The 25,476-nt window shown below is 41.3% G+C and overlaps 1 protein-coding gene across 1 annotated transcript in view; it reads right to left on the reverse strand.

Moving 5' to 3' along the window:
• The window catches only part of prkcha (protein kinase C, eta, a), a 402,904-nt gene that overhangs the window by 341,983 nt on the left and 35,445 nt on the right, over positions 1-25,476 (reverse strand). Inside the window, exon 2 of the mRNA XM_073039531.1 lies at positions 5,391-5,505. The gene's annotated coding sequence lies outside the window, so the exon portion shown is untranslated. The remainder of the gene's footprint in view (positions 1-5,390; positions 5,506-25,476) is intronic.

The following is a 25,476-nucleotide window of genomic DNA, read 5'->3' on the forward strand; positions in this document are numbered from 1 at the left end:
TCTGTTTTGAATGAAAGCCCTATATGCTGAGGCTGTGCCCTTTTGTCCTAGACTCTCCCACCATGGGAAACATCCTTTCCACATCTACTCTGTCTAATCCTTTCAAAATTCAAAAGGTTTCAATGAGATCCCCCTTCCATATATAACCATATATAACCTCATCCTTCTAAATTCCAGCGAGTACAGACCCAGAGCTATCAAACGTTCCTTGTATGATAACCCTTTCATTCCCGGAATCATCCTTGTGAAGATCCTTTTGACCCTCTCCAATGCCAGCACATCTCTTCTAAAGTGAGGAGCCCAAAACTGTACACAATACTCAAGGTGCAGCCTCTCCTGTGCCTTATAAAGCCTCAGCATCACATCCCTGCTCTTGTATTCTAGACCTCTTGAAATGAGTGCTAACATTGCATTTGCCTTCTTCACCACCAACTCAACCTGCAAGTTTATCTTCAGGGTGTTCTGCAAAAGGACTCCCAATTTACTTTGCATCTCAGATTTTTGGATTTTCTCTCCATTTAGAAAACAGTCCACAATTTTGTTTCTACTACCAAAGTGCGTGGCCATGCATTTTCCAACATTGTATTTCATTTGCCATTTTTTTGCCCATTCTCCTAAGTCCTTCTGCATCCTGTTTCCTCAACACTACCTGCCCCTCCACCAATCTTCATATTATCGGCAAACCTGGCAACAAAACCATCTATTCCATCATCTATATAATTTATATACAGCATAAAAAGAAGTGGTCCCAACACCGACCACAGTGGAACACCACTAGTCACTGGCAGCCAACCAGAAAAGGATCCTTTTATTTCCACTCACTGCCTTTTTCCAAATAGCTGATGCTCTAACCATCTTAGTAACTTCCCTGTAATACCATGGGCTCTTAATTTGGTAAGCAGCCTCATGTGTGGCACCTTGTCAAATGCCTTCTGAAAGTCCAAATGTATAATATCCACTACAGTCTTTTATCTATCCACTTGTAATGTCCTCAAAGAATTCCAACAGATTCATCAGGCAGGATTTCCCCTCAAAGAAACCATGCTGACTTTGTCCTAACTTGTCCTCTGTCACCAAGTACTCCATCACCTCGTTCTTATCAATTGACTCTAACATCTTCCAAACCACCGAGGTCAGGCTAACTGGTCTATAATTTCCTGTCTACTGCCTTCCTCCTTTCTTAAAGAGTGGAGTGACATTTGCAATTTTCCAGTCCTCTGGTACCATGCCAGCGTCCAATGATCTTTGAAAGATCATTTCTAATGCTGCCACAATTTCCAACGCTACCTCTTTCAGAACTCTAGGATGCAGTTCCTCTGGTCCGGGTGACATGTACTTTTAGGTCTTTCAGCTTTTTGAGCACCTTCTCTCTTGTAATAGTAACTGCATCCTCTTCTCTTCCTTCACACACTACAACACCAGGCATACTGCTAGTGTCTTACACAGTGAAGACTGATGCAAAATACTCATTTAATTCATCTGCCATTTCCTTGTCCCCTGTTATTATTCCTCCTGCCTCATTTTCTAGCAGTCCTATATCCACTTCCATCTTTCTTTTATTTTTGACATACTTGAAAAAGCTTTTACTCTACATTTTGATATTATTTTCTAGCTTGCTTGCATATTTCATCTTTTCCCTTCTAATGATAAATTTTGTTGCTCTGTAAGTTTTTAAAAACTTCCCAATCCTCTATCTTCCCACTAATTTTTGCTTTGTTGTATGCCCTCTCTTTTGTTTTCACATTAGCTTTGACTTCCCTTGTCAGCCATGGTTGTATTATTTTGCCATTTGAATATTTCTTCACTTTTGGAATACGCATGTCCTGTACCTTCCTCATTTTCCCCAGAAATGCACACCATTGCTGCTCTGCTGACATCCCTGCCTGCAGCTCCATCCAACTTACTTTGGCCAACTCCTCTCTCATATCAATGTAATTTCCCTTGCACCACTGAAATACTGATATGTCAGACTTCACTTTCTCCCCATCAAATTTCAAGTTGAACTCAATCACATTGTGATCACTGGTTCCTAAGGGTTATTTTACCTTAAGCTCCCTAATCACGTCTGGTTCATTACATAACACCCAACCCAGTATAGCTGATTCCCTAGATGGCTCAATGACAAACTGCTCTAAAAAGCCACCTCTTAAGCATTCAACAAACTCAATCTCTTGAGATCCATTACCAACCTGGTTTTCCCAATCGACCTGCATGTTAAAATCTCCCATGACTATCACAACATTGCCCTTTTGACATACCTTTTCTATTTCCTGTTGAAATCTGTGGTTCACATCCCAGCTACTGCTGGATTCAACAGTAGCTTGAATCCTACTGTTTCAAGCAGTAGGATTCAACTGCTTGAAACCTAGGATTCAAGGATTCAACATCTTCTGATTCTATGTCACATCTTTCTACTGATTTGATGCTATTCTTTACCAGCAGAGCCATGCCACCCCCTCTGCCTACCTTCCTATCCATCCAATACAACGTGTACCCTTGGACATTCAACTCCCAACTACAACCGCCCTTCAGCTGTGATTCAGTGATGGCCACAACATCATACCTGGCAATCTGTAATAGTGCAACAAGATCATCCACCTTATTTCTTATAGTCCACACCTTGAGTACCGTATTTGCTACCCTTTTTGATTTTGATACTCACCTGTTGGCTCCCATCACCTGCCTGCCCTTCCTGACAGTCTGACTGCACACTATCCTTACTTTGTTACCATCCATCCTATTCTGAGACCTATCACTCCGGTTCCCACGCCCAGGCCAAATTAGTTTAAACCCTCTCCAACAGATCTAACAAACCTGCTCGCAGGAATATTGGTCCCCCCTCGGGTTCAGGTGCAACCCATCACTTTTGAACAGGTCATACCTCCCCCAGAAGAGATCCCAATGATCCAAGAAGCTGAAGCCCTGCCCCCTTGCACCAGCTTCTCAGCCACACACTTATCTGACATGATTAGACTAAAACCCTCTATGGTTCTGAATGACTTTTGGAAAGACTGAATTTGTGAAAGGAATTTGTTTTAAAGCAAACAGATTTCATAATAAGAACGTTACTACAAATCTGTACAATGTAATATTATTGTATTTTAGGATGTCATACTTCTGATTGAATACAGAGCCTGCATTCTTCAACTTAAGAATCGGAGGCTGAATGTTGTACTAACTTAGGTGGAATACTAATCCATTCAGAAAATTATATTTCTGATCTTGTTCATATTTTACAAATCAGTTGCCTTTCATTTATTAGCAATTGCCAAAAAGTACTAATTCTAATTTCAAAGAAATTATTTAATGAGACCGTGAGCAGAACATTGTCAACATCATTGTTCTGTACTTTATTCTTTTATAGGATGAGTGGCATTAGCAGGGTCATAATTTATTACTTTTCCCTTGAGGTCTAGAAATTATATTCCTCAGTGTCACACAGCATATTTTTAACTTTGTTTTTGTTTCTTTGGGTAGATTTAATTTCCTCAGGAGTACTGCTGTTACAAACCAAACTTGTCAGAGCCCAACTCTGACAAAAGGCCTTTGAACTAACACAGGGATCGGCAGCTTCGTTGGGGTTATTTTACCTCACAGTTTTGGACTCAACACATGTTCTGAACCATCTGCCCTTGCCCCAAGTGATGTGCATTTTTTTTTTGTAAATTACAAATGTGCCATTGTTCAGATTCTTATACAGCCTTTTCAATGCTCAAAGGCCATTGCAACTTCCAATTTCTACATGTTTTAGTGGCAAAAAACGCATTCACTTGAGCTAAGGGGGGCAATAATGCATTGTGGAAGAGCAGCAGAGACAGATGCATAACAAAGTACAATTCCATTCCTTATTTGATGGTTCCCTTACAATTTGATTCCGATTACAGGTCACTTCTCAATGGTTTGGGATTATTTCAGCCACAGATTAATATGTGGAATGGGTTCTATTATTCTAAAATATTCTCTGAGGATCATCACCCTCTTCATGGTGGAGAGGCCTGTGAGTTCCTGAGGTTGCTGTCTGGATCTCAGCTCCTGGTAGAGGCACTCACTGCGGTAAAGTCAAGAGGGAGGATCCCAAACAACGAGCAATCCAACCAGGACCTCAGGGGTGAAGCTGGCGGAAGATGATGGCAGTGAGGATGGTGGAAGGCTGCAGCAGTAAAGGGTCCCTCGTTGTCTTGCATTCCATGCCACTGGACCCTGACCCTGCTCTGCCAAGGACCGTGTGGTGATGCCCATCCATCAGCCTCCCCACGTTAAACAAAGTCACATGAAGGAATTCTCCATTAAGGGAATAACCCCTTAGGAGAATATCATACTTGACTCAAGTGACTGCGCTACTATTATTCTGAAATCCACAATGTGAAGAAACTCAGTTTCCCCCCTGGGTTTAATGCAGATAAAAGCAGAAGTAGAAAAATGATAAGAACCATGAAATATTTCCTGATAAATTTTTAGTGCTAAGGCAACAATTCAGTCCATTTAGTGTGCATTGGCCTGCCAGCTTCATGTTAATGAATAGACTTGCTCAGGTCAGCTGAGAACTATCTCGAAGACAGCTTTATCCAGGCAATAGTAAAAACTACTCAGTACTAAAGAACCAAAAGGAAATCTGGAAAAACTCAGTTAATCATTCATCGAGGCAGTCTTTGAAATTATACAGATGTCTTTTGAATTCACAAGGAGAACCGAATAATGAAAGAACATTTTCTTGTCCATAAAATAGATAATAGAGCTAATGATTTCCTCCGCTCATATTTAATAGGAATTATCAATGCCAAGCAGGGTAGACAATCACTGTGGATTCTGAATGGAATAGTTTGGACTACTCCTCGGGCATAAAGCTCACTCTATTGCACACACAGAAAATAGTTTCATAAAAACCTGAACCATTTTCAAATACAACACTGCTCATACTGATTTTGTTTCCTGTTTTTGAGGAATTTTTTAAAAAAATATCAGATATGTTCACCTTGGAATTCACATTAAAATTTTGTTCACATTTTTTATTACAATTATTTTCATTTTACTTTTAACAGAATCATTAGGTGAACCAGCTGCTTTCCTGTTTCCATTCAGAATAAAATCACCATAGATAGAAAGAAGACATTTCTGAATTTACAATAAGTAGCTAATATTGGAATAGTAGACTACACACTGTAATTCAAGAATGCTGTATTGAGATGGAATAAATTGCATAAAGTTATACATATAATTGATAAAGGATTGATTTGAAGAGTAAATTACAAACATTTCTTGACTGAATAATTCACTGTTAATGTTTCAGATGTTTGCAGAAAGGAAGTGAAACAGCAGGAAGCTGAAAAGCAGAGTAGGCGGTTATCCGTGTTACCTAATGAAAGCTTATCAAAAAATGTTTACTTTGGTACCTTTTATGCTCTGGTGAAAAGTACTGCTGGTTATCTAGTCTCCCTTCAAAATTGACCTCTCTCACATCTGACACCCCTTCAGCTCAGGTTTTGCTCGACTTCTCAGGCAGCTTTCCTGAAAAAAAAACAACCTTGAATTAATTAATAATCTGTGTGCTTAGAGTTATTTCTTTACTTGAATCCTCAGGGAAACTGGTGTCTATACTTTGCCTTATTTGACTCAGGCACCTGTTACATTGGGCCTCTGGCTTCATTCATTTTAAAGGCACTGGCAATCCACGGGCAACCCATGGGCGGCTCCTGCCAGCTGATGGCCAAGGAGCCTGAGATGGCAGGCTGCTGCAGCCTCAAGAGAGAGTTCAAGGTCTAGGCTATGAGTGTCAGGTTCACAAAACTGAGGCATCAAGGATGGAACTTAGTGGTAGTATAGGGGGCAGGGTGGCCGGTGGCCATCTTAACTTTAGGCCTCAGGTTGCAATCAGGCATTGTGAGTTGGGAATGGGGATTGAGAGCTGTGGCTGGCTCATGGTTTGATTGTAAAGGTTAGACTCTCTGCATTGCCAGGATCTCCATTCACTTAGACAATTCTAATACTTATTTGTTATTGGAAATCCACAGTAGGCTCCTAGGGCCCCAGCAGACAACTTCTGGAGAAATATGGCCCTGTAATCAGAGCCACTCTGAGTGTTTTGCCTGCTGATTTGTGCCTTCATTGAATATGTAGGCTATTGTTCTTACAATACACCTCTCACTTCTAAAGAGTTTTGAACTTATGGGTCTTATTTATTGCACTTTACCGTTTCTTTTGCGGTTTCCAGCAAGTCATTTGGGAATTAAGAATGTGTAGCTGATAATTACAACATTATTTTTTCTTACATTTTTTGAACACAAGGTGATTTATCTAGCAGAAAACGTTTATAATAAAAAGGAGGCAAGATGATCAATTACCTGCTGAACTGCCGTTGGCAGACTATAGCATCTGCATTCAGATCTGTATTACATTACAGTCGTCTTTGATTCTTTCTCATTGAGCTACATAGTTGTGCAGTATTGATTTCCCAATTGTATTTTGCTTTTCAGCTTAATCCAGTCTCCATATCCCTTTACATATACCTGTTAACTAAAACAACTGTCTTTAATTCTCAACAGTTCCTACATTGTTCAAAAATAAAGTTTTTCTCTCACAAGTAACTGATTATGCGTACAAACATGTTACTAATTTACATAGTTCACATCTTTCACTTTGGCATCTTTGTGATTTTCTTTGTTGATTTGTAGCTAATAGGTGATACATATTATGTATTTGATTTTATTTTCCAAGTGTGGCAGGCAGTGGAATCTGAATCCCCCAGCACAGATCCATAACCTGGACAAAGTCAAGTACAGATAAACTCTCCTTGGGATAATTTATAGTTGAGGTGGATGGTGGCCTATTAGATCTACAGTCTCCATTGCCAAGCTCAGACAAATGTGAACATTCAGAATTTAAGGGAGAGGGGAAAAAAATCTACAACAGACTATATAACTACCAGGAGCAAGGGCGATGAATTTAGAGCATGGAACTATGATGCTGTGGTCATTACGGAGACTTGGCTGTTGCAAGAACAGGAATGAATGCTTCAACAGAGACGGGGAGGGGGGTAAAAGAGGTGGGGGAGTGGCAGTACTAATCAAGGATAGTATCACAGCTGCAGAAAGGGAGGATGTCCTGGAGGGATCGTCTGCAGAGTCAGTGTGGGTGGAAATAGGAAACAGGAAGGGAGAAATCACTCTATTGGGAGCATTCTATTGAACCCTCCCAAAGGCAGCTCAGAAACTGAGGTGCAGATGGGAGGCAGATTTTGGAAAGGTGCAAAAATAACAGGGTTGTTGTCATGGGCGATTTCAACTTCCCCAATACTGATTGCCACCTCCACAGTGCAAAAGGCTCAGATGGGGCAGAATTTATTAAGTGTATCCAGGAAGGATTCCTGTCACAATTTTTAGACAAGCCAACAAGAGGAGAGGTCATATTGGACCTAGAACTATACAGTGAACCTTGGCAGGTGACAGATCTCTCGATCAGTGAGCATTTCAAAGACAGTGATCACAACTCCTTGATCTTTAGCACAGCTTTGGAAAAGAATAGGAACATATGGTATGGGAAAGTATTTAACTGGGTGAGACTGAATTATGATGCTATTAAACAGGAACTTGCAAACATTAATTGGGAACTTATGCCCTCAGAGAAATGCACAACGGAAACGTGGAAGTTGTCCCACTGAAGCAGGGAAGAAATGGTAGGGTGAAGGAACTATGATTGATGAGATATGGAACATCTAGTCAAGAGGAAGAAGGAGGCATACTTAAGGTTTAGAAAGCAAGGGTCACTCAGGGGTCTTACAAGGTAGTCAGGAAAGAGTACGTGTGGACTTATGGGAGCATGAAGGAGATGTGAGAAGGCCTTGGCGAGTAGGATTAAGGAAAAACAAGGCGTTCTACACATACGTGAAGAACAGGAGCATGACTAGAGTGAGGGTAGGACCAATCAGGGAAAAGAAAGGAAACATGCCTAGAGTGGAGAAGGTCCTTAATGAATACTTTGCTTCAGTATTCATCAGTGAGAGGGATGTTGACAGATGTAAGATTAGTGTAGACAAGTTGATAAGCTGGAACATGTCAGCTTTGAGAAAGAGGATGTGTTGGAATTTTTGTAAAAGAGGATAGGCAAGTCCCTGGGTTGGATGGAATATACCCCAGGTTACTACAGGAAGTGAGGGAAGAGCAATCACTGAGCACAGGGGTAGTGCCAGAAGCTGTGAGAGTGGCAAATGTTATTCCTTTGTTCAAGAAAGATAAATAGGGATAACCATGGGAATTAGAGACCAGTAACTCCTACGTCTGTGGTGGGCAAATTATTGGCAAGGATTCTTAGAGGTAGGACTTACAAACATTTGAGTGTCATAGTCTGATCAGAGATAGTCTTTATCTTTATTTTTATTGCTTTATTGTCACCAAACAATTGATACTAGAGCATACAATCATCACAGCGATATTTGATTCTGCGCTTCGCGCCCCCTGGAGTACAAATCAATAGTAAATACAATAAAAATTTAAATTATAAATCATAAATAGAAAATAGAAAAGGGAAAGTAAGGTAGTGCAAAAAAAAACCGAAAGACAGGTCACGATATTTGGAAGGTACGGCCCAGATCCGGGTCGGGATCCGTTCAAGCAGTCTTATCACAGTTGGAAAGAAGCTGTTCCCAAATCTGGCCGTACGAATCTTCAAGCTCCTGAACCTTCTCCCAGAGAGAAGAGGGACAAAAAGTGTGTTAGCTGGGTGGGTCATGACCTTGATTATCCCGGCAGCACTGCTCCAACAGCGTGCGGTGTAAAGTGAGTCCAAGGATGGAAGATTGGTTTGTGTGATGTGCTGGGCTATGTTCACGATCTTCTGCAGCTTCTTCCGGTCTTGGACAGGACAACTTCCATACCAGGTTGTGATGCACCCTAGAAGAATGCTTTCTACGGTGCACCTATAAAAATTAATGAGGGTTTTAGGGGACAGGCCAAATTTCTTCAGCTTTCTCAGGAAGTAAAGGCGCTAGTGGGCCTTCTTGGCAGTGGACTCTGCTTGGTTAAACCAGGTCACGTCATTTGTGATATTCACCCAGAGGAACTTAAAGCTTTTGACCTGTTCCACCTGCGCGCCACCGATGTAGATGGGGTTGTGTGGTCCGCTACTCCTTTGGAAGTCAACAACCAATTCCTTCATCTTGCTGACATTGAGGGATAGGTTATTGTCTTCGCACCATGCCACCAGGTTCGTCTCTGTACTCAAACTCCGGAACGACCGTCGTGGAGCCCTGTTGGTGGCCATCCACAGCTGCCAGAAGTGAGGCCTCCACCACCGACCTCAGAAATCAAGCCCGAGGCTCGGCTGGAGTGGGGGCCTCCGCAACCGTGACTCAACTTGACTTTTGAAGGGCAAGTGGTTCATCATAAGCCTGACCAAATTTTTGAGGAAGTAACAAAACATATTGATGAAGGGATGGCAGTGGATGTGGTGTATACAGATTTTAGTAGGGTATTTGGTGAAAGTCACCATGATAGGCTTATTCAGAAAGTCAGAAGGCATTGGATCCAGAGAAACTTGGCTGTGTGAATTAGCTTGCCCATAGAAGGCAGACAGTGGTTGTAGATGGGGCATATTCTGCCTGGAGTTTGGCGACCAGTGGTATTCTGTAGGAATCTGTTCTGGTACCCCTGCTTTCTGTGATTTTTATAAATGACTCAGATGAAGAAGTGAATGGGTGGTTTGTAAGTCTGCAAAGCACACAAAGGTTGGTGGTGCTGTGGATAGTATAGAAGGTTGCCGTTGGCTACAGCAGGACATTGGCAGGATGCAGAGCCGGGCTGAGAAGTCACAAATGGAGTTCAACTCAGAAAAGTGTGAAGTGGAACTTTGGGAGGTCGAACTTGAAGGCAGAACACAGTGTTGAAGATAGGATTCTTAATGATTTGGAGGAACAGAGGGATCATGGGGTTCATGTCCCTCAAAGTTTCAGGTAATTTTTTAAGGTGGTTAAGAAGGCATGTGGTATTTTGGGCTTCATTAGTCAGGGCATTGAGTTCAAACTCCATGACATAACGTTGCAGCACTATAAAACTCCGGTTGGACACACTTGGAATATTGGTTGCAGTTCTGGTTGCCTCATTACAGGAAGGATTGGGAGCTCTCGAGAGGGTGTGCAGGAGATTTATCAGGATTCTGCCTGGATTAGAGGGCATGCCTTGAGTTTAGGTTGAGCGAGCTAGGGCTTTTCCTTTTGGAGAGGAGGATGGGAGGTGACCTGGTAAAGATGTACAAGATGACAAGGGGCATAATTAAAGTGGATGGCCAGGGATATTTCTCGAGGTGGAAAAGAATAACACAAGGGGGTATAACATTAAGGTGTTTGGACAGAAGTATAAGGAGGACGTTAAGAGGTAGGATTTTTACAAGAGAATGGTAAATGTACGGAACATGCTGCCAGAGGTGGTGGAAGAGCCAGATACATTAGTGGCTTTTTAGAGACTTTTAAATAGGTACATGATGATAGCAAAATTGAGACCTATGTAAGAAGGAAAGGGTAGATTGATTTTAGAGTAGGATTTTTAAAAGGGTTAGCACAACATCATGAACTGAAGGGTATGTACTGAGCTGTCGTTCTATGTTCCAGTGTTCTACCAAGGAAACCATGCTGAATCCAAACAAGATGTTGATTAAATTCGATGGTATGAGCATTTGTCATCCTTTTGTAAAAAACTGGAAGAGAAGTTATTTCTATGGAAAAGACAGGATGGGGACAAGTTACTGTGAAGAGCACACACAACTATTTTTTTTTGCTTGTTGTAGAATCTGTTAATGGTTTTTCTCTCTACCTTATTGAAATAGTGACTGCAGATTTAAGTTATAATGGAGGCTTCAACATTACAAAAGGTACTAGTGCAAGTTCAAAGAAATGTTTTCATTGGGAACATTTTTTAGCATTTGAAATTTGTTATACAAGCTTGTTTTGTATTCCCTGGGATGTTGAAGATTAAGGGATGGCTAACAGAGCTACTTACAGAGCTAGAAAAATATTTTGGCTTCATTCTACCCAGTAGAATTGTCAAAAAATGGCAAACAAGATCATGACCTAGCTGCCAATACTCCAAAAAAACTGTGTAACAGCAAAAGCATGAGGTGAGCCTCTTCAGTTCCCAATCTTCTGACGAACAAGTAAAGCAAATCCATTTCGTTAGGAAAAACTGTAAAGCAGAGGAACCCAGTGGTTATCTGACCTTGATGTGCAGGGCTTAGATTAAGAGATTAGTATTCGTTATTTGCTTATGAAAATGAATGCATAAGAACATAAGAAATAGGAACAGGAGTAGACCACCTGGCTTGTTGAGACTACTCATCATTCAGTAAGGTCATGACTGATTTCATCTCCACCTTCCTGCCTTTCCCCCATATGTCTTCATTTCCCTGCTCTGCAAAAATCTACCTAACTGTCTTAATGAGGTAGCATCCACTACTTCCCAGGGCAGAGAATTCCACAGATTCATCACTCTCTGGGATAAACAGCTTCTCCTCATCTCCGCCCTAGATTTATTCCATCAAACAAGGCTATGTTCTCTAGTTCTAGGTTCACTTACCAGTGAAAACAACTTTCCTGCCGTTATCTATCCTTTTCATAATTCTATATGTTTCTATAAGATCCACTCTCATTCTTCTGAATTCCAGCAAGTATAATCCCAGGCAACTCAATCTCACCTCACAGGCTAAATCCCTCATCTCCAGAATCAAAACGGTAAACTTTCTCTGCACTGCTTCCAAAGCCTGTATGTCTTTCCTCAAGTAAGGAGACCAGAAATGTACACAGTACACCGGTGTGGCCTTGCCAGTACACAATAGAGTTGCAGCACAACTTCTTTGTTCTTAAATTCAATTCCTCCAGTAGTGAAGGCTAACATTCCATTTGCCTTTTTGATAACCTGTTGCACCTGCAAACCAACCATTTATGATTCATGCACAAGCACTCTCAAGTCTCTATGCACAACAGCATGTTGCAACCTTCCACCATTTAAATAATCTGATCTATTTTCCTTTCAAAGTTGATGTCCTTGCATTTACCATTCCATCTGCCGGACCCCTGCCCACTCCCTGCACCTTTCTAAATCTCTTTGCAGACTCTATGCATCTTTTGCACAGTTTCCTTTTCCTCTCAATTTAGTGTCATCAGCAAATTTAGATGTGCTACACTCAGACCCTTTTCTAGTTGTTAATTTCCATTTGGACCGTTACAGGCCAAGCATTAACCTCTGTGGAACTCCACTCTCTGCCAGTTATGCCAACTCTGCCTTCTGTTGGCTAACCAATCCTCTATCCTTGCTAACACATTACCCCCAACTCTATACATCCTTATGAATAATTTTTTGTGGCACATTATCAAATGTTTTCTGGAAATCCAAGTATGCAATATTCACCTATTCCCTCCTATTAACTGCGCTCCTTATTATCTTCAAATAACTCCACTGAATCATCTTCACTTTCCATACTGCTTCCTTCATGGTTCTTAGTTGCTTTTTAAAGTTTTCTCAATAGTGGTTTCCCATTATTCTTGGCAAATTTGTATGCTTAAGCTTTTAGTTTGATGCCTTCTTTTATTTCCTTACTCATCCAACGCTGGCTCTCCACATGAAAGATATGACACACAAAATACAGCAGATGCTGGAAAATTGAAACAAAAACGAAAAATGTTGTAAACACTCAGGAGGCCAGACAGCACGTGGGAGAGTTCTCATCTTGCATCTTCAAATGTTAACTCATTTTTCTCTTTCCATAGATTAATGAAATGTTATTTGAACTCACAATAGCATTACACTATAAATTTGAAATTACAACTCCATAAAAAGTACAGCATAAGAGTTCCGTATGTTTTATTTTTTTCAAAGGTTATGTTTCACTTGAATAAGTGATCATTTAGTAGTAGTTTAAATGCAACAATTGAATAAGAGTGGGTGAGTTTCAAAGGCTGTCAGTAAACAATGAATTAAGCACAACATAATGCTTCAAAAGCCAGAGAAGCCTACATGATACCACTCCCACACACTGTCAGGAGGTTGTCTCAGCCAAGTCAGGTCACCCAAGAATATCTTCGATTCCATTTACAGAAAAACATTCAAAGAAAAATGAGCAAAGAAAGACAAACAGAAAGCGATCCACTGCTCTGCACATGGCCTTGAGAAACTGCAAAGACTTGTGGACACAGCTCAGCACATCACGGGTACCAGCCTCCCCTCCAGAGACTCTGTTTCTCGTAATCAAAGACCTCGTTCTCGCTTCTCCCCTCTCCCATTGGGCAGAAGATACAGAAGCTGGAAGTACATACCTCCAGGCTCAAGGACAGCTTCTATCCCACTATTAGCAGACTCTTGAACAGACCTCTTGGACGATAAGATGAACTTGTGGCCTTACAGTCTGCCCCTTTATGACTTTGTACTTTATTATTTAACATCTTTGATAGATGTTATAGTTTATTGTGCATTGTCATTGTTTTACCTTATTCTAGCTCAATGCTCTGTGTAATGATTTATCCCAGCTCTCTGCCTTCTAATTGGCTAACCAATCCAGTACAGAGAGTATGCAAGACAAGCTTTTCACTACATCATGGTACATGTGACAATAATAAACCAATACCAAAAATTATCCATAATTTGCTTGAAACCAGTGATACACAACAAAGCTAGCAAAGAGACTCATAGGTTTCATGCTTGAATCATGAAGGAAGGTGCATGAGGTCCACGAGGAAGAAAGTGGGAGGTAGACACTTGATTATTCCATTAAAAAATATATCTTTTGAACAGTTTGTAAGATACATCATAACAGCAAGAACTTATTGTAAGAAAAATATCATAAATGTGTGGATTATAGCCTCAAGAGTCCAAAGAATAACTCTTATTCACACTATTCCCTAATGAAAAAGGAAAGAAATAGTAGGTCCCAATGGACTCACAACACAAACTTTTCTGAGGAGGTTTTAACAGCAAAACCCAATCAGGACTCCAGTGCACAATTACTACATTCCACAAGCAGCTCGCAGGAACCACAAATGTTTTAAAAAGTTACATTCAGGTTGTTGCTGATTGAAGGAGATGGATACTTTTAACCAACTTTCTTCAGCAGTGAGCAAACCTTGCTTTGTTCAAAAACAAAATGTTTGACCTCACCCCAAGCCTTGGTCGCATTGCTGCTGGCCCCTCATCTCCTGAAAGGAAGCTAAGGATTATATTGTCTTGCCAATTTCAATCAAAACTCTTATTTCATAATCTCTTGCACCAATTTCCCTAAACCGCTACCTTGGAAGGTCTGTTTCTAGTTTAAGACATGGGAAAGTAGCCTACTTAGGGCAGCCATTTGATGAAAAAGTCAGAAAAGGTAAATTATTTGCAGTTGAGGGTCATTTTCTAAACTTCAGACTAAAGTATGTAATCTGCTAAAATTAGTCATGCATGTTGAATAGATAACCCTTCACCCCAGTTCTACCTGCCAACTCTGTCGTATTTCACTAGCATCTTTACAATTTCATCCCCATCTCCAGTGTTTGTGTAACAAAGACAGCGTTGGAATGTGCTCTTTAATTATTAATAAATGGCAAGAAATAATCACCCCATCCCCTGCTACAACCGCCGGCCAAACAAAACACTTTTTCTTGGTGAATACTCTGGTGTGCTCTGGCGTGAGTGAATTCCCAAAAAGGTTCTTCATGTATGAAAATGTACTTCCAAAGTTTAATAACTTGAAATAAAAAGAATCAGTTCTCTCAATATCAAGTTCCATGACAGACTCTTTTAGACATGTATATTTGTTGATAATTTTGACATGCGTACATATACAACCCAAAGGACATGAAAAGTTATATGCAAAACATTAATTATTTACTCAGTGGCCATTTTATTAGGTGTACCTGCTTGTTAATGTAAATATCTAATTAGCCAATCATGTAGCAGCAACTCAAAGCATAAAAGCATGCAGACATAGTCAAGAGGTTCTGTTACTGTTTAGACCAGACATCAGAATGGGGAAGAAATGTGAGCCAACTGACTTTGAACATGGAACATCATAAACATGATAAAGTCTGCAGATGCTGGAAATCCAAAGCAACATGCACACTGCTGGAGGAACTCTGCAGGTCAGGCAGCATCAATGGAAATTAATAAACAGTTGACGTTTCAGGCCGAGACCCATCATCAGGACGTGGAATGATTGTAAGTGCCAGACACATTTCAGAAACTGCTGATCTGGGATTTTCACACACCAGTCTCTAGAGCAAGTGTTCCCAACCTTTTTTATGTTATGAAGCCTTACCATTAACCGAGGGGTTCTGGACCCCAAATTAGGAAACCCTGATCTAGATTTTATACAGAATGTTGTGGAAAACAAAAAAAACCCATCTAATCAGTGGTAGCTGTCTGGGCTAAAATGCCTTATTAGTGAGAGAGGTCAGAGGAGAATGGTCAGACTTGTTTAAGCAACAATAGTTCAAATAATCACACATTACAACAGTGGTGTGCAGAACAGCATCTCTGAATGCACATGTTGAACCTTGAAGTGGATGTGCAGAAGACCACCAACATACACTCTGTGGTCTTTTTAATAGATACAGGAGGTTGGATCCATGGTAAAACAAATATAGGTATTTTTAAAATATTATATTTGTCATTTTGAATATAATTTAGTAAATTGGAAGGAGCAGAAAGCAAACCATCTGCAAGCTTACGTAATTATAAAATGGGTTTTAAATGAGGAGCTTCTTACATCATTTTAAGAAAAAGGCCCACCCTCATTTCCTCAAGGGGAACTCAGATTTGGCAGTAATAGGATAGAGTAAACATAAGGGATTCTGCATATGCTGGAAATCCAGAGCAACACACACAAAATGCTGGAGAAACTCAGATCAGGCAGCATCTATGGAGAGGAATAAACCGTTGACATTTCAGGTCAAGATCCTTCATCAGGAAGAGAAGGGAAAGGGGAAGGAGGTTCAGGGAAAGAAAGGAGTACAAGCTGGCAGGTGATAGGCGAAGCCAGGTGAGGGGGTAAGGCGAGAGGGATAGAGAATTAATTCAGTAGCTAACATGCTCTAGGGTCACATCAATGCATTGTTCTCTGGCAACAAACTTTCCAAACAGCATAATCTTGAGATTTCTTCACACATCATAAGTTTACAGAAGAGTAGTATAAGGGAGACTGGAAGATTAAAACATAAATAAAACATCAAGACACGAGGGAAAATTAATCCTCTTTCAGAGGTACATATGAACATCTGGTATATATCCATCACTGACAATTAGCTATGGACTTATCTGCTAGAAATTTAACAATATTGATAACTAATCAATTCACTTGCTTCTCAACAAAACAATATGTGAGCCCATCCAATCAGAAGGATTCAAAGTGGTGGTGTCTGAGCAATGATCAAAAATGACAGCATAATAAGTTTGTATTTCATTATGTCTCTCCTTTTCCCACTTGGAATATGACATTAAACACTCCACTGGCACAGAGCATTTGTGGAAACCCTTCTGAACTTAGCTGTGAGGTGGGTGAATATGGCGTCTACTGTATACCATCTTACCTCTGAAGATCCTTGAGAATATATCGTGGCTGACATATTTTAGCAATCTAGAGATTCAGAGCACAGGAAGCAATGCAAAATATCTTATGACAGTCTAATAGCATGCTGCATATGAGCGATAATCTCAGCAGCACACCACCAGAGCATGAAAGGAAAGGAAAGAGGAACTGTCACCTGAAAAATGATATCCACTATGTAATCACATAAAAATGCTCACTCCCATTTCCCCTGGTCTCATCCCATCACCACAGACAGGACTGGAACGCTGGAGCCAAATCAAAAGGAGTTGATCCCTTTTGATGAGGCACCTTTGAGAGTGAAGCTAAGCAAATAGAATCAAGCTCCAAATGTTCTTGAGGTGATCAGGGCAGTGATGCAATGAGAGTTCTATCCAGCCCCTGGTCTATTCTCCTGAGGGAATTCTTGCTCCACTGAGGAAAAGGGTGTTTTCAGTTCTGCACGCTGCATTTCATAACAGTGATGCCGAATATTTTGGTTGAAGTGTCTAACCAGAGCTGGGTTACATCTGAGTTTCTGCTGTGCAGCAGATCTGTGAGACTTTAATGAGCTACATCTGTTACATGTGTTCTTCATTTCAACAGCTGGGGCAATTTGCCGAACGCTCTTTTAGTCCATATTTACTTTTGCTTTGCGATTTTAATATTACTTCTTTATTTAAAGAAATACATCTTCGTTGGCATTCAGCAGATTGAAGCAAGCCTTGAAAATGTCCGAGTAGATGAAGCGAGGAGCACAGCTTTCAGTTGCATAATGGAGGCAGAGCATTTCAAATGGCCGCGAGTTAGCCAGCACATATTCTGTGCAAATCCTGGTTCGTGGAGCCCAAGGAGCACAGCTTTAAGCCCCTTGTCAAAACGAGATTCCAGTGAGGAGCCGGGCTTTCTCTGTGCAGGATTCTGCAGGAAAAGTTGGTCTGAGATCAATGGAACTTAAAGAAGGAATGTTCCCCCACTTTGCTCCTGATCACTCAGTTACTTTCCTTTCCTCCTTCCTCCACCACTATTGTCTCTACTGCTCACTCCAGAGCCTTCCTTCCACACCTCACCCCAACCAGGACCTTCACCTCAAGGTGAGTAACCTGTGGGATAACATGGGAAACTCCTCAGATGGGACCCAATGGCAATTTCTATTGATCTTCAGGCCTCTGGGATAAGGTGCAGACTTTCCTCCCAGACTGCGATTTACAACAAAATCCTTTGCTAAGTTCCATTGTTTCTTATTTCTACAGTTGGTCTTCCTGTCAACACTTATACACAATTAGATTTGGCTTGATCACATCCCTAAAAATGTTAGAGCAGGGGTTCCCATCTTAGGAACCACAGACCCCTTGCTCAATGGTATTGATCCATGGCATAAAAAAAGTTGGGAACCCTTGCATTAGAGCTTCATTGGTGTTGATGCATTAGCATGCCTGGTATCACCGCACCCCTCCTTCTCCCCGACACATTGAAGTCTCTACTGCTATTGAAGTCCAGACAGCCATACTGTATGAGACCATAAGACATAGGAGCAGAATTAGGCCACTTGGCCCATTGAGTCTGCTCCATCATTTGATCATGGCCGATCCATTTCCCTCTCAATCCCATTCTCCAGCCTTCTCCCCATAACCTTGCATTCCCTGACTTATAAAACATCTATCAACCTCCATGTTTAACATTCTATTTGGTGGTATGCTGGAGCAATGGCATCAACACAGGTGATTGTCAATAAACTGATTAGAAAGGCTGGTTCTATTATAGGAGTCAGACTGGATACACTGGAGGCTATGGCAGAACAAAGGACCTGATGGAAAATTCTGACAGTCCTGGACAATGTTTCTCACACTCTGCATGCCACCTTGACTGAACAGTACCTTTAGAAATAGACTAAGACAACTGCACTGCACCAAAAAGCAATAAATGAGGTCATTCTTACCCTCGGCCATTGGGCTGTATAATGAGTCAACCTATAGCCAGGGAAGTGTTGATCCCCTTCTGTTAGACCGTTAGAGATAACTTATTTTTTATTCTTTCACACTTTTCTTCTAATATTTGTATATTTATGTATCTGTGTGTTTGCAATGCTACTGTGACACTGTAACGTCCTTTGGAATCAATAAAGTATCTATCTATAATGACGTGGCCTCTACAGATTCACTACCCTTTGGCTAAAGAAACTCCTCCTCATCTCTGTTCTAAATGGACATCCCTCTATTCTGAGGTTGTACCCTCTGGTCCTAGACTCCCCTCTTCTGTCCACATCACTTTGTCTACTAGGCCTTTCAACATTCCATGAGTTTCAATAACAGACACCCACCCATTCTTCTAAATTCCAGCTAGTTCAGCTCCAGAGCCATCAAATGCTCCTCATATGATAAGCCTTTTAATCCCAGAATCATTTTCATGAAACTCCTCTGAACTCTCTCCAATATCAGAATATCCTTTCTTAGATAAGGACCCAAAACTGCTCACAATGTGCCTTATTAAGCCTCAGCATTACATCCTTGTTTTTATATTCTAGTCATCTCAAAATGAATGCTAACATTGCATTTGCCTTCCTCAACATCAATTCAACCTGCTCATTAACCTTTAGGGAATCCTGCATGAGGACTCCCAAGACCCTTCGCACCTCAGATTTTTTAGTTTTCTCCTGGTTTAGAAAATTGTCTGTGCTTTTATTCTTTCTGCCAAAGTACATGACCATACACACCTGATGTTGTATTCCATCTGCCACTTCTTTGTCCATTCTCCTAAACTGTCTAAATCCTTTTGCAGATACCCTGCTTCCTCAACACCACCTACCCCTCCACCCATCATCATATTGCCACAAACATAGTTACAAAGCCATCAATTCCATCATCCAAATCATTGACCTACAACATTAAAAGCAGTCCTAACTCTGACACCTGTGAAGCACCCCTAGACACTGGCAGCCAGCCAGAAAAGGCTTCCTTTATTTCCACTCTTTGTCTCCTGCCAATCGACAAATGCTTTATCCATGCTAGTATCTTACCTGAAATCATGGGCTCTTAACTCGCTAAGCAGCCTCACGTGAGGCACCTTAGCAATGGCCTTCTGAAAATCTAAGTTTGCAACATTCACTGATTCTCCTTTGTCTGTATTGCTTGTTATTTCCTCAGAGAATTTCAAAAGATTTCTCAGGCAAGATTTTCCCTGAAGAAAACTATAATGACTTCGGCTTATTTTACCATGAGCCTCCAAGTACACTGAAACCTCATCCTTAACAGTTGACTCCAACATCTTCCCAACCACAGAGGTCTAGCTAACTGGCCCATAATTTCCTTTCTTCTGCCTCTCTCCCTTCTTGAAAAACTGAAGTGACTTTTGCAATTTTCTAGTATTCCAGAGCCATGCCAGAAAGTAGTGATTCTAGAAAGATCATTACTCATGTCTCCACAATCTCTTCAGTTACCACTTTCAGAAACCTGGGGCGTACACCATCTGGTCCAGGTGACTTATCTTTCATCTTCAGACCTGTCAGCTTCCTAAACACCTTCTCCCTTGTAATAGCAACTACACTCACTTCTGCCCCTGACACTCACACCCTTCTGGCATAATGCACAAGGAAGAATGAAGCAAAATACATTCATTTCTGTTCTGGACAGGATGCACTCAGGTTCCTAAATTTAAAGTGGTTTTTACTGACGTTTCTACAGAATGATTGATTGTCGCCATTGTGGAAGACAAAAGAAATTAGTAAAAGTCAGAGTAGCAATCAAAAGCAAATGTCAATTAACATTGTCTGGTGTGTAGGTGCAAAGAAGGAGGAGTGAAAATTATATGTAATTCAAAGGTAGCATTGCCGATACATTGTAAATATGGAATTGTCATTTGATCTTTAGCATATAAAATGTCCTGTAATTTTGGGTTGAGCATGTCTCTTACTCCGAAAGGATTTCAATATCTTGTTGAATAAAAGACTACTTCATATCTACCAGCTACTTCCCTTCGGTGACTTTGTTCACAATGCAATAAGTTTGTCGGCTATTTCCTTGTCCATCAATTCTACTTCTCCCATGCATTTTCCAGTGGTATCCAATACAAGCGCTCACTCACATTGGCTAACATAATAGATTCACAAACTGAGTGAAATCAGGCTAAGAGACTAGTATGTACCAATTGTCAGGTGAAAGAAACACTGAAACCGTTTGTATTTAATTTTCATATTGGTGGAATATGTTGTACTTGGATGAGATGAGTTGTAGGACACAATTCTGCAAAAGTTGGACTGTGATACTTATAATTAGACCACCAGCATTACCAAACAGAAAACAGCAGCACAGGAATGCATCTTGGTAGACACTGGCAATGCATTAGTCCCGCAAGAGATACAATTAAACCAAAGGACAGCAGCAAAGTAAAATCAATTACAGAGTGAAGAGCCCATGTCCGTCAACAGTCCCAGGTGGCCTTGAATGTCCAGTGAGATCTAGTATTTGATAAGCATACTTGATGACCTTTATACCTGTAAACTGCCCAGGCACATCAGTCATCCTATTCACATCAGACCAGCAGGAATACACAGATACAGGAGATTCTGCAGGTTTTGGAAATCTTGAGGCAATGCACACACACACAAAGTGCTGGAGGAACTCAGCAACTCAGGCAGCATCCATAGAGGGGGATGTTCTGAGCTGAGACACTTCATTAGGACTGGAAAGAAGGAAGAATAAGGTGGTGGGGGGAGGTGGAGGAATACAAGCTGACAGGTGATGGGTGAAACTGGGAGAGGGGGAAGGTGAGTGGTTGGGGGGGATGATGTTTGAAGCTGGGAACTAATAAGTGGAAGTGGTCAGAGGAAGGAATCTAATAGGAAAGAACAGTGAACCATGGAATAAAAGGAGGTAGATGGGGAACCAGACATATCATTCGGGCAAGGAAGAAGAGAAGTGGGGAGAGGAGAACCCAAATGGGGAATGGAAAGAGAAGAAGGGTGAGGGGAGGGAAAAACAGAGGAAAGCGATTATCGGAAGTTAGAGAAATCAATGTTCATGCCATGTTGGAGGCGACCCAGACCGAATATGAGGTGCTGCTCCTCTAAATGAGTTTGATGACATCATGGCAGTGGAGGAGGCCATGGATAGACTTGTCAATATGAGACTGGGAAGTTAAATTGAAATAGGTGGCCACTGTGAGATCCTGACTGCTCGGGTCTGCTGTTGGAAAATTCAGAAGCACACAAAACCCCAAGGTGTCCTGCCCTACTAAAGCAGCCTTGTATGTTCAGAAAAAGGGGGAATTGGGTTAACTGAAGGCAGAGGGGTTATGGTAAAGTTTAGGGCTGGGGGAAGCAGGGTTTGAATCATTGGTTGCAAAGTGGGATGAGGACATTGGAAAATTGGATTACTAACAGATGTGTTGTTGGTCTGTGGTAGTATGGACTACTGGGGAAATGCAATGGTCAGTGGTAACATCACTAGAATAGGGGTGCTGAATGAAGATTTGTAATTTGGGGCACAGGTTTAGGTACAAATGTCATAATTCAGATATACAGAATAAACAACTCATTCAAAATTTGGTTAAAATTACTATAGAATTACATGAATATGTGGAAATAAATATTGAACGAGCTTTTTCCACTTCAAATCATCAAGAGATTACAAGTAAGCATCTGATATTATTCTATGTAGCTAAATCCAAGCCACATGCCTAAATCCATCGTCTTTATTTCAAACTCAAATTATTAATTCCATTACAAATTACCAACATGCACATGGTAAATGGCTCTGAGAAAGCTGTCATTCAATCAGAAATCAGCAGAGTGGTCATTGTGGCTTGTGACCAAGGTGCAGCTCTTTAACTAAAGGCAATTACATTGTCTTCCCTGAATAATCAGCCTCAAATACCAACAAAGCAATTGGTCCCAGTATAGTCCTTTTCCCCGTGGGACGAGCTCCAGCTGAAATGGCTTTCTCTTTGTCTAATCACTCAGCAACAGCTAATCACTGCATGCCTCCCAGGGTCAAATTAGCTGAAGATGTTCTTGTGTCTGAGAAAACAACCCACCTAAACCACCTTCCATCTTCTTATCTGTTCAGCCAAAGTGCAGCAGCCAGCAAAGTTCATTTTAAAACCTTGTTAGCTAGTCAAGGCCAATATGAAAAAAAGCTTTGCCAATGAATTTAAGCACAGAGATACAATAGGAACAATGGATAACTGGAGAAATTAAAGGTAGTTTTAAACCTGAAGAAAAGACTAATAGCGTTACTAGGAAAAGCAATAAATCTGGGAGTATTGTAGTATTTAGTAAGTTTGATCATGAAAGCTATAAAGAAAGGGAAAGTAGAGTACAAGAGTAAGCCAGTGAGGAACACATAACTCGACTAAAGAATTTCTCTAGGTATGTAAAAAGGATAAGATTACAAGAGCAAGTATAAGGTCCGTTAGAGAGAATGATAGGACCATTTATAACATGGAATAAGGGAGTGACAGGAGCACTGCAGCAACTCACTTAGATAGCAACTTTCAAACCCACGATCTCTACCAGCTACAAGGTCAAGACAAAAAATACAGGAAATACCATCGCCTAGAATTTGCCCTCAAGATATACATCATCCTGACTTGGAATTATATCAGTGTTCCTTCCCTGTTGTGGGGTCAGAATCCTGGCAGCAATGTGGTTATATCCATCCTCAAGGGCTGCAGCTTCTCAAGGGCAGCCAGGAATGGGCAGCTGGCTCAGCCTGTGAAGGCACATCTCTTGAACAAATTCATAAAAAAGTCCTTGGTGCCTGGTGTCATGGAAGAAAACACACAAAAAAAACTGTCTCGAGTACAATTATGTTCCTCATCTATAAAAATACTTGCTTTGGAGACGAGAAGAGAGTTATTAGACTGGTTCCTGAAATGAGAGGTCTGCCAAAGGGGGAGTGATTGAAAGGACCAGGAATCAATTCTGTACAGTTTGAAACAATGAAAATGGCTTCACTAAATATTCAAGATATGAAGAGGGCTTTAGGGAGTAGATATGTAGAAGATGGTTCTGAGGAGTGGGTTACAGTCTCAAAATAAGGTGTTGGGCATTAATGAATGAATGAAGAAATATTACCTCATCTTAAGGGTGGTAGACCTTTGGAAATTTTACCGCAGAGGCTCAGCCATTGATCACATTCAAAAGTGAAATAGAGTTTTGGATATTAAGTGAATCAAGGGATAACACAGGAAGATGGCATTGGGATAAAATATCCAACGTGGTCTGGTTGAATGGGGCCAAATAGCCTTCTCCTTCTGCTGTCTCATGTATCCTGTTCTTACGCTCTGATGATTGATTGTGAAGTAGTGTACATAGTCTAGAGGACACCACCCATCAATGAAGTGATGGGTGGTATCAGCATATCAGAGGAAGGTGAAGAAGATGTGTAGCTGTCCTAAGAGGGCCTATGTGTACCTGTATCCCTGATCAGACAAGACCTTTGTCCATTATACAGATGTAGTCTCACAGAAGGAAAGAGAGTCTACTCATGAGCCTCATTGTAGTGATCCTCTTACCCCCTCTCTTCCCCTCCTCACCCTCATGACCTGCCCATCAACTCCCTCTAGTTCCTTGCCTACTCTCCTTTACTCCATGGTCTGCTGTCTTCTCCTATCAGGTTCCTTCTTCTTCATCACAAACAAGAGAAAACCTGAAGCATTTTGTGTGTGTTATTCCTTCTTCTTCATAAAGAAGAAGGATTTGGACAGATTTTTAAGATGGTTGGAGGAAAGTTCAGAGGGGAGATGTCAGAGAATGTGTTAGGTGCTTGGAACCCACAGCAATGTGTGGTGCTAGGGACAAATACATATAGGAGATTTATGAGACTCTTAGATAAGCACATGAATGAAAAAAAAAGGAGGGTTATGTTAGAGTGAAGAGTCAGATTGAACTTGGAGTAAGTTAAAGGAACAGTACTGACCCTTTATGGGCTGAAGGGCCTGTCCTATGCGGTACTGTTCTAGGTTCTATGTTAAAATTGATCACTCAGCTTGAAATAGGCACTGCTTTGTCACCATCTGCCATTGCCACTGACACTAGGTATCCCATTGAAGAGGCCAATTTGACTGAGGAGAGGGATATGTGACAATACGATTGCCCTCCAGGGAGGAAGGCACATGGAAACACAACACATGGCCTTCACTCAGCAGCCACTGCCGCGGGGTGTTACGGTAGCATAGCGGTTTGTTGTTGAGTGCCATTGAGTCATCGTCATCCCTTGACGATGCTATGGACAGTGTAGTTGTCCATATGGTTTTCATGGCGAGATACAGATACTGCTTTCTTCCACACAGATACTGCTGTCTAGGTCAGGAGCCGGCCAGTATCAGACACAAGACCATCCACCTCGAAGTCCAGGGTTGATGCCACTGCACCACCAGCTGGCATACTGGTTATCACAACACTATTACAGCTTGGGGTGCTGGAGTTCAGAGTTCAACTCTGACAGCATCTGTAAGAAATTTGTACAAACACACGGGTTTCCTCTGGGTGCTCCAGTTTCTTCCCACATTCCAAAGATGTACTGGTTAGTAAGTTAATCAGTCATTGTACTGTAAATGGTTCTGTGTTTAGGCCCGAGTTAAGTAGGCGGGGTTGCTGGGCAACGGGGCCTGCTGGGCTGGAAGGGCCTGTTCCTTGTATCTCTATAGAAATAAGTAATAAGGCAAACATTGGAACAGAACAGTTTATCAATTACAAACTACCGTTGCTTTGTCTCATTTGTTAAGGGTGCTCCCAGTGATGTAGCTGGGTGGCAGGCTGGAGTGGACGTGGTTAAGAGGGACACAATTGACGAGAGGTACATAAAATCATGAGAGTATAGATAACTATTCCCAGTATCTGAAGCAAGGGATAGAGGGCCACGATTTAGGAGAAGGGGGAAACATTTAGAGGGGATCTTATGGGGACTTATTTTCACTTGGAGCGTGGGGCGGAGCGAATACACC

Source organism: Hemitrygon akajei, chromosome 3 (assembly GCF_048418815.1).
Source record: "Hemitrygon akajei chromosome 3, sHemAka1.3, whole genome shotgun sequence".
Lineage (NCBI taxonomy): Eukaryota > Metazoa > Chordata > Chondrichthyes > Myliobatiformes > Dasyatidae > Hemitrygon > Hemitrygon akajei.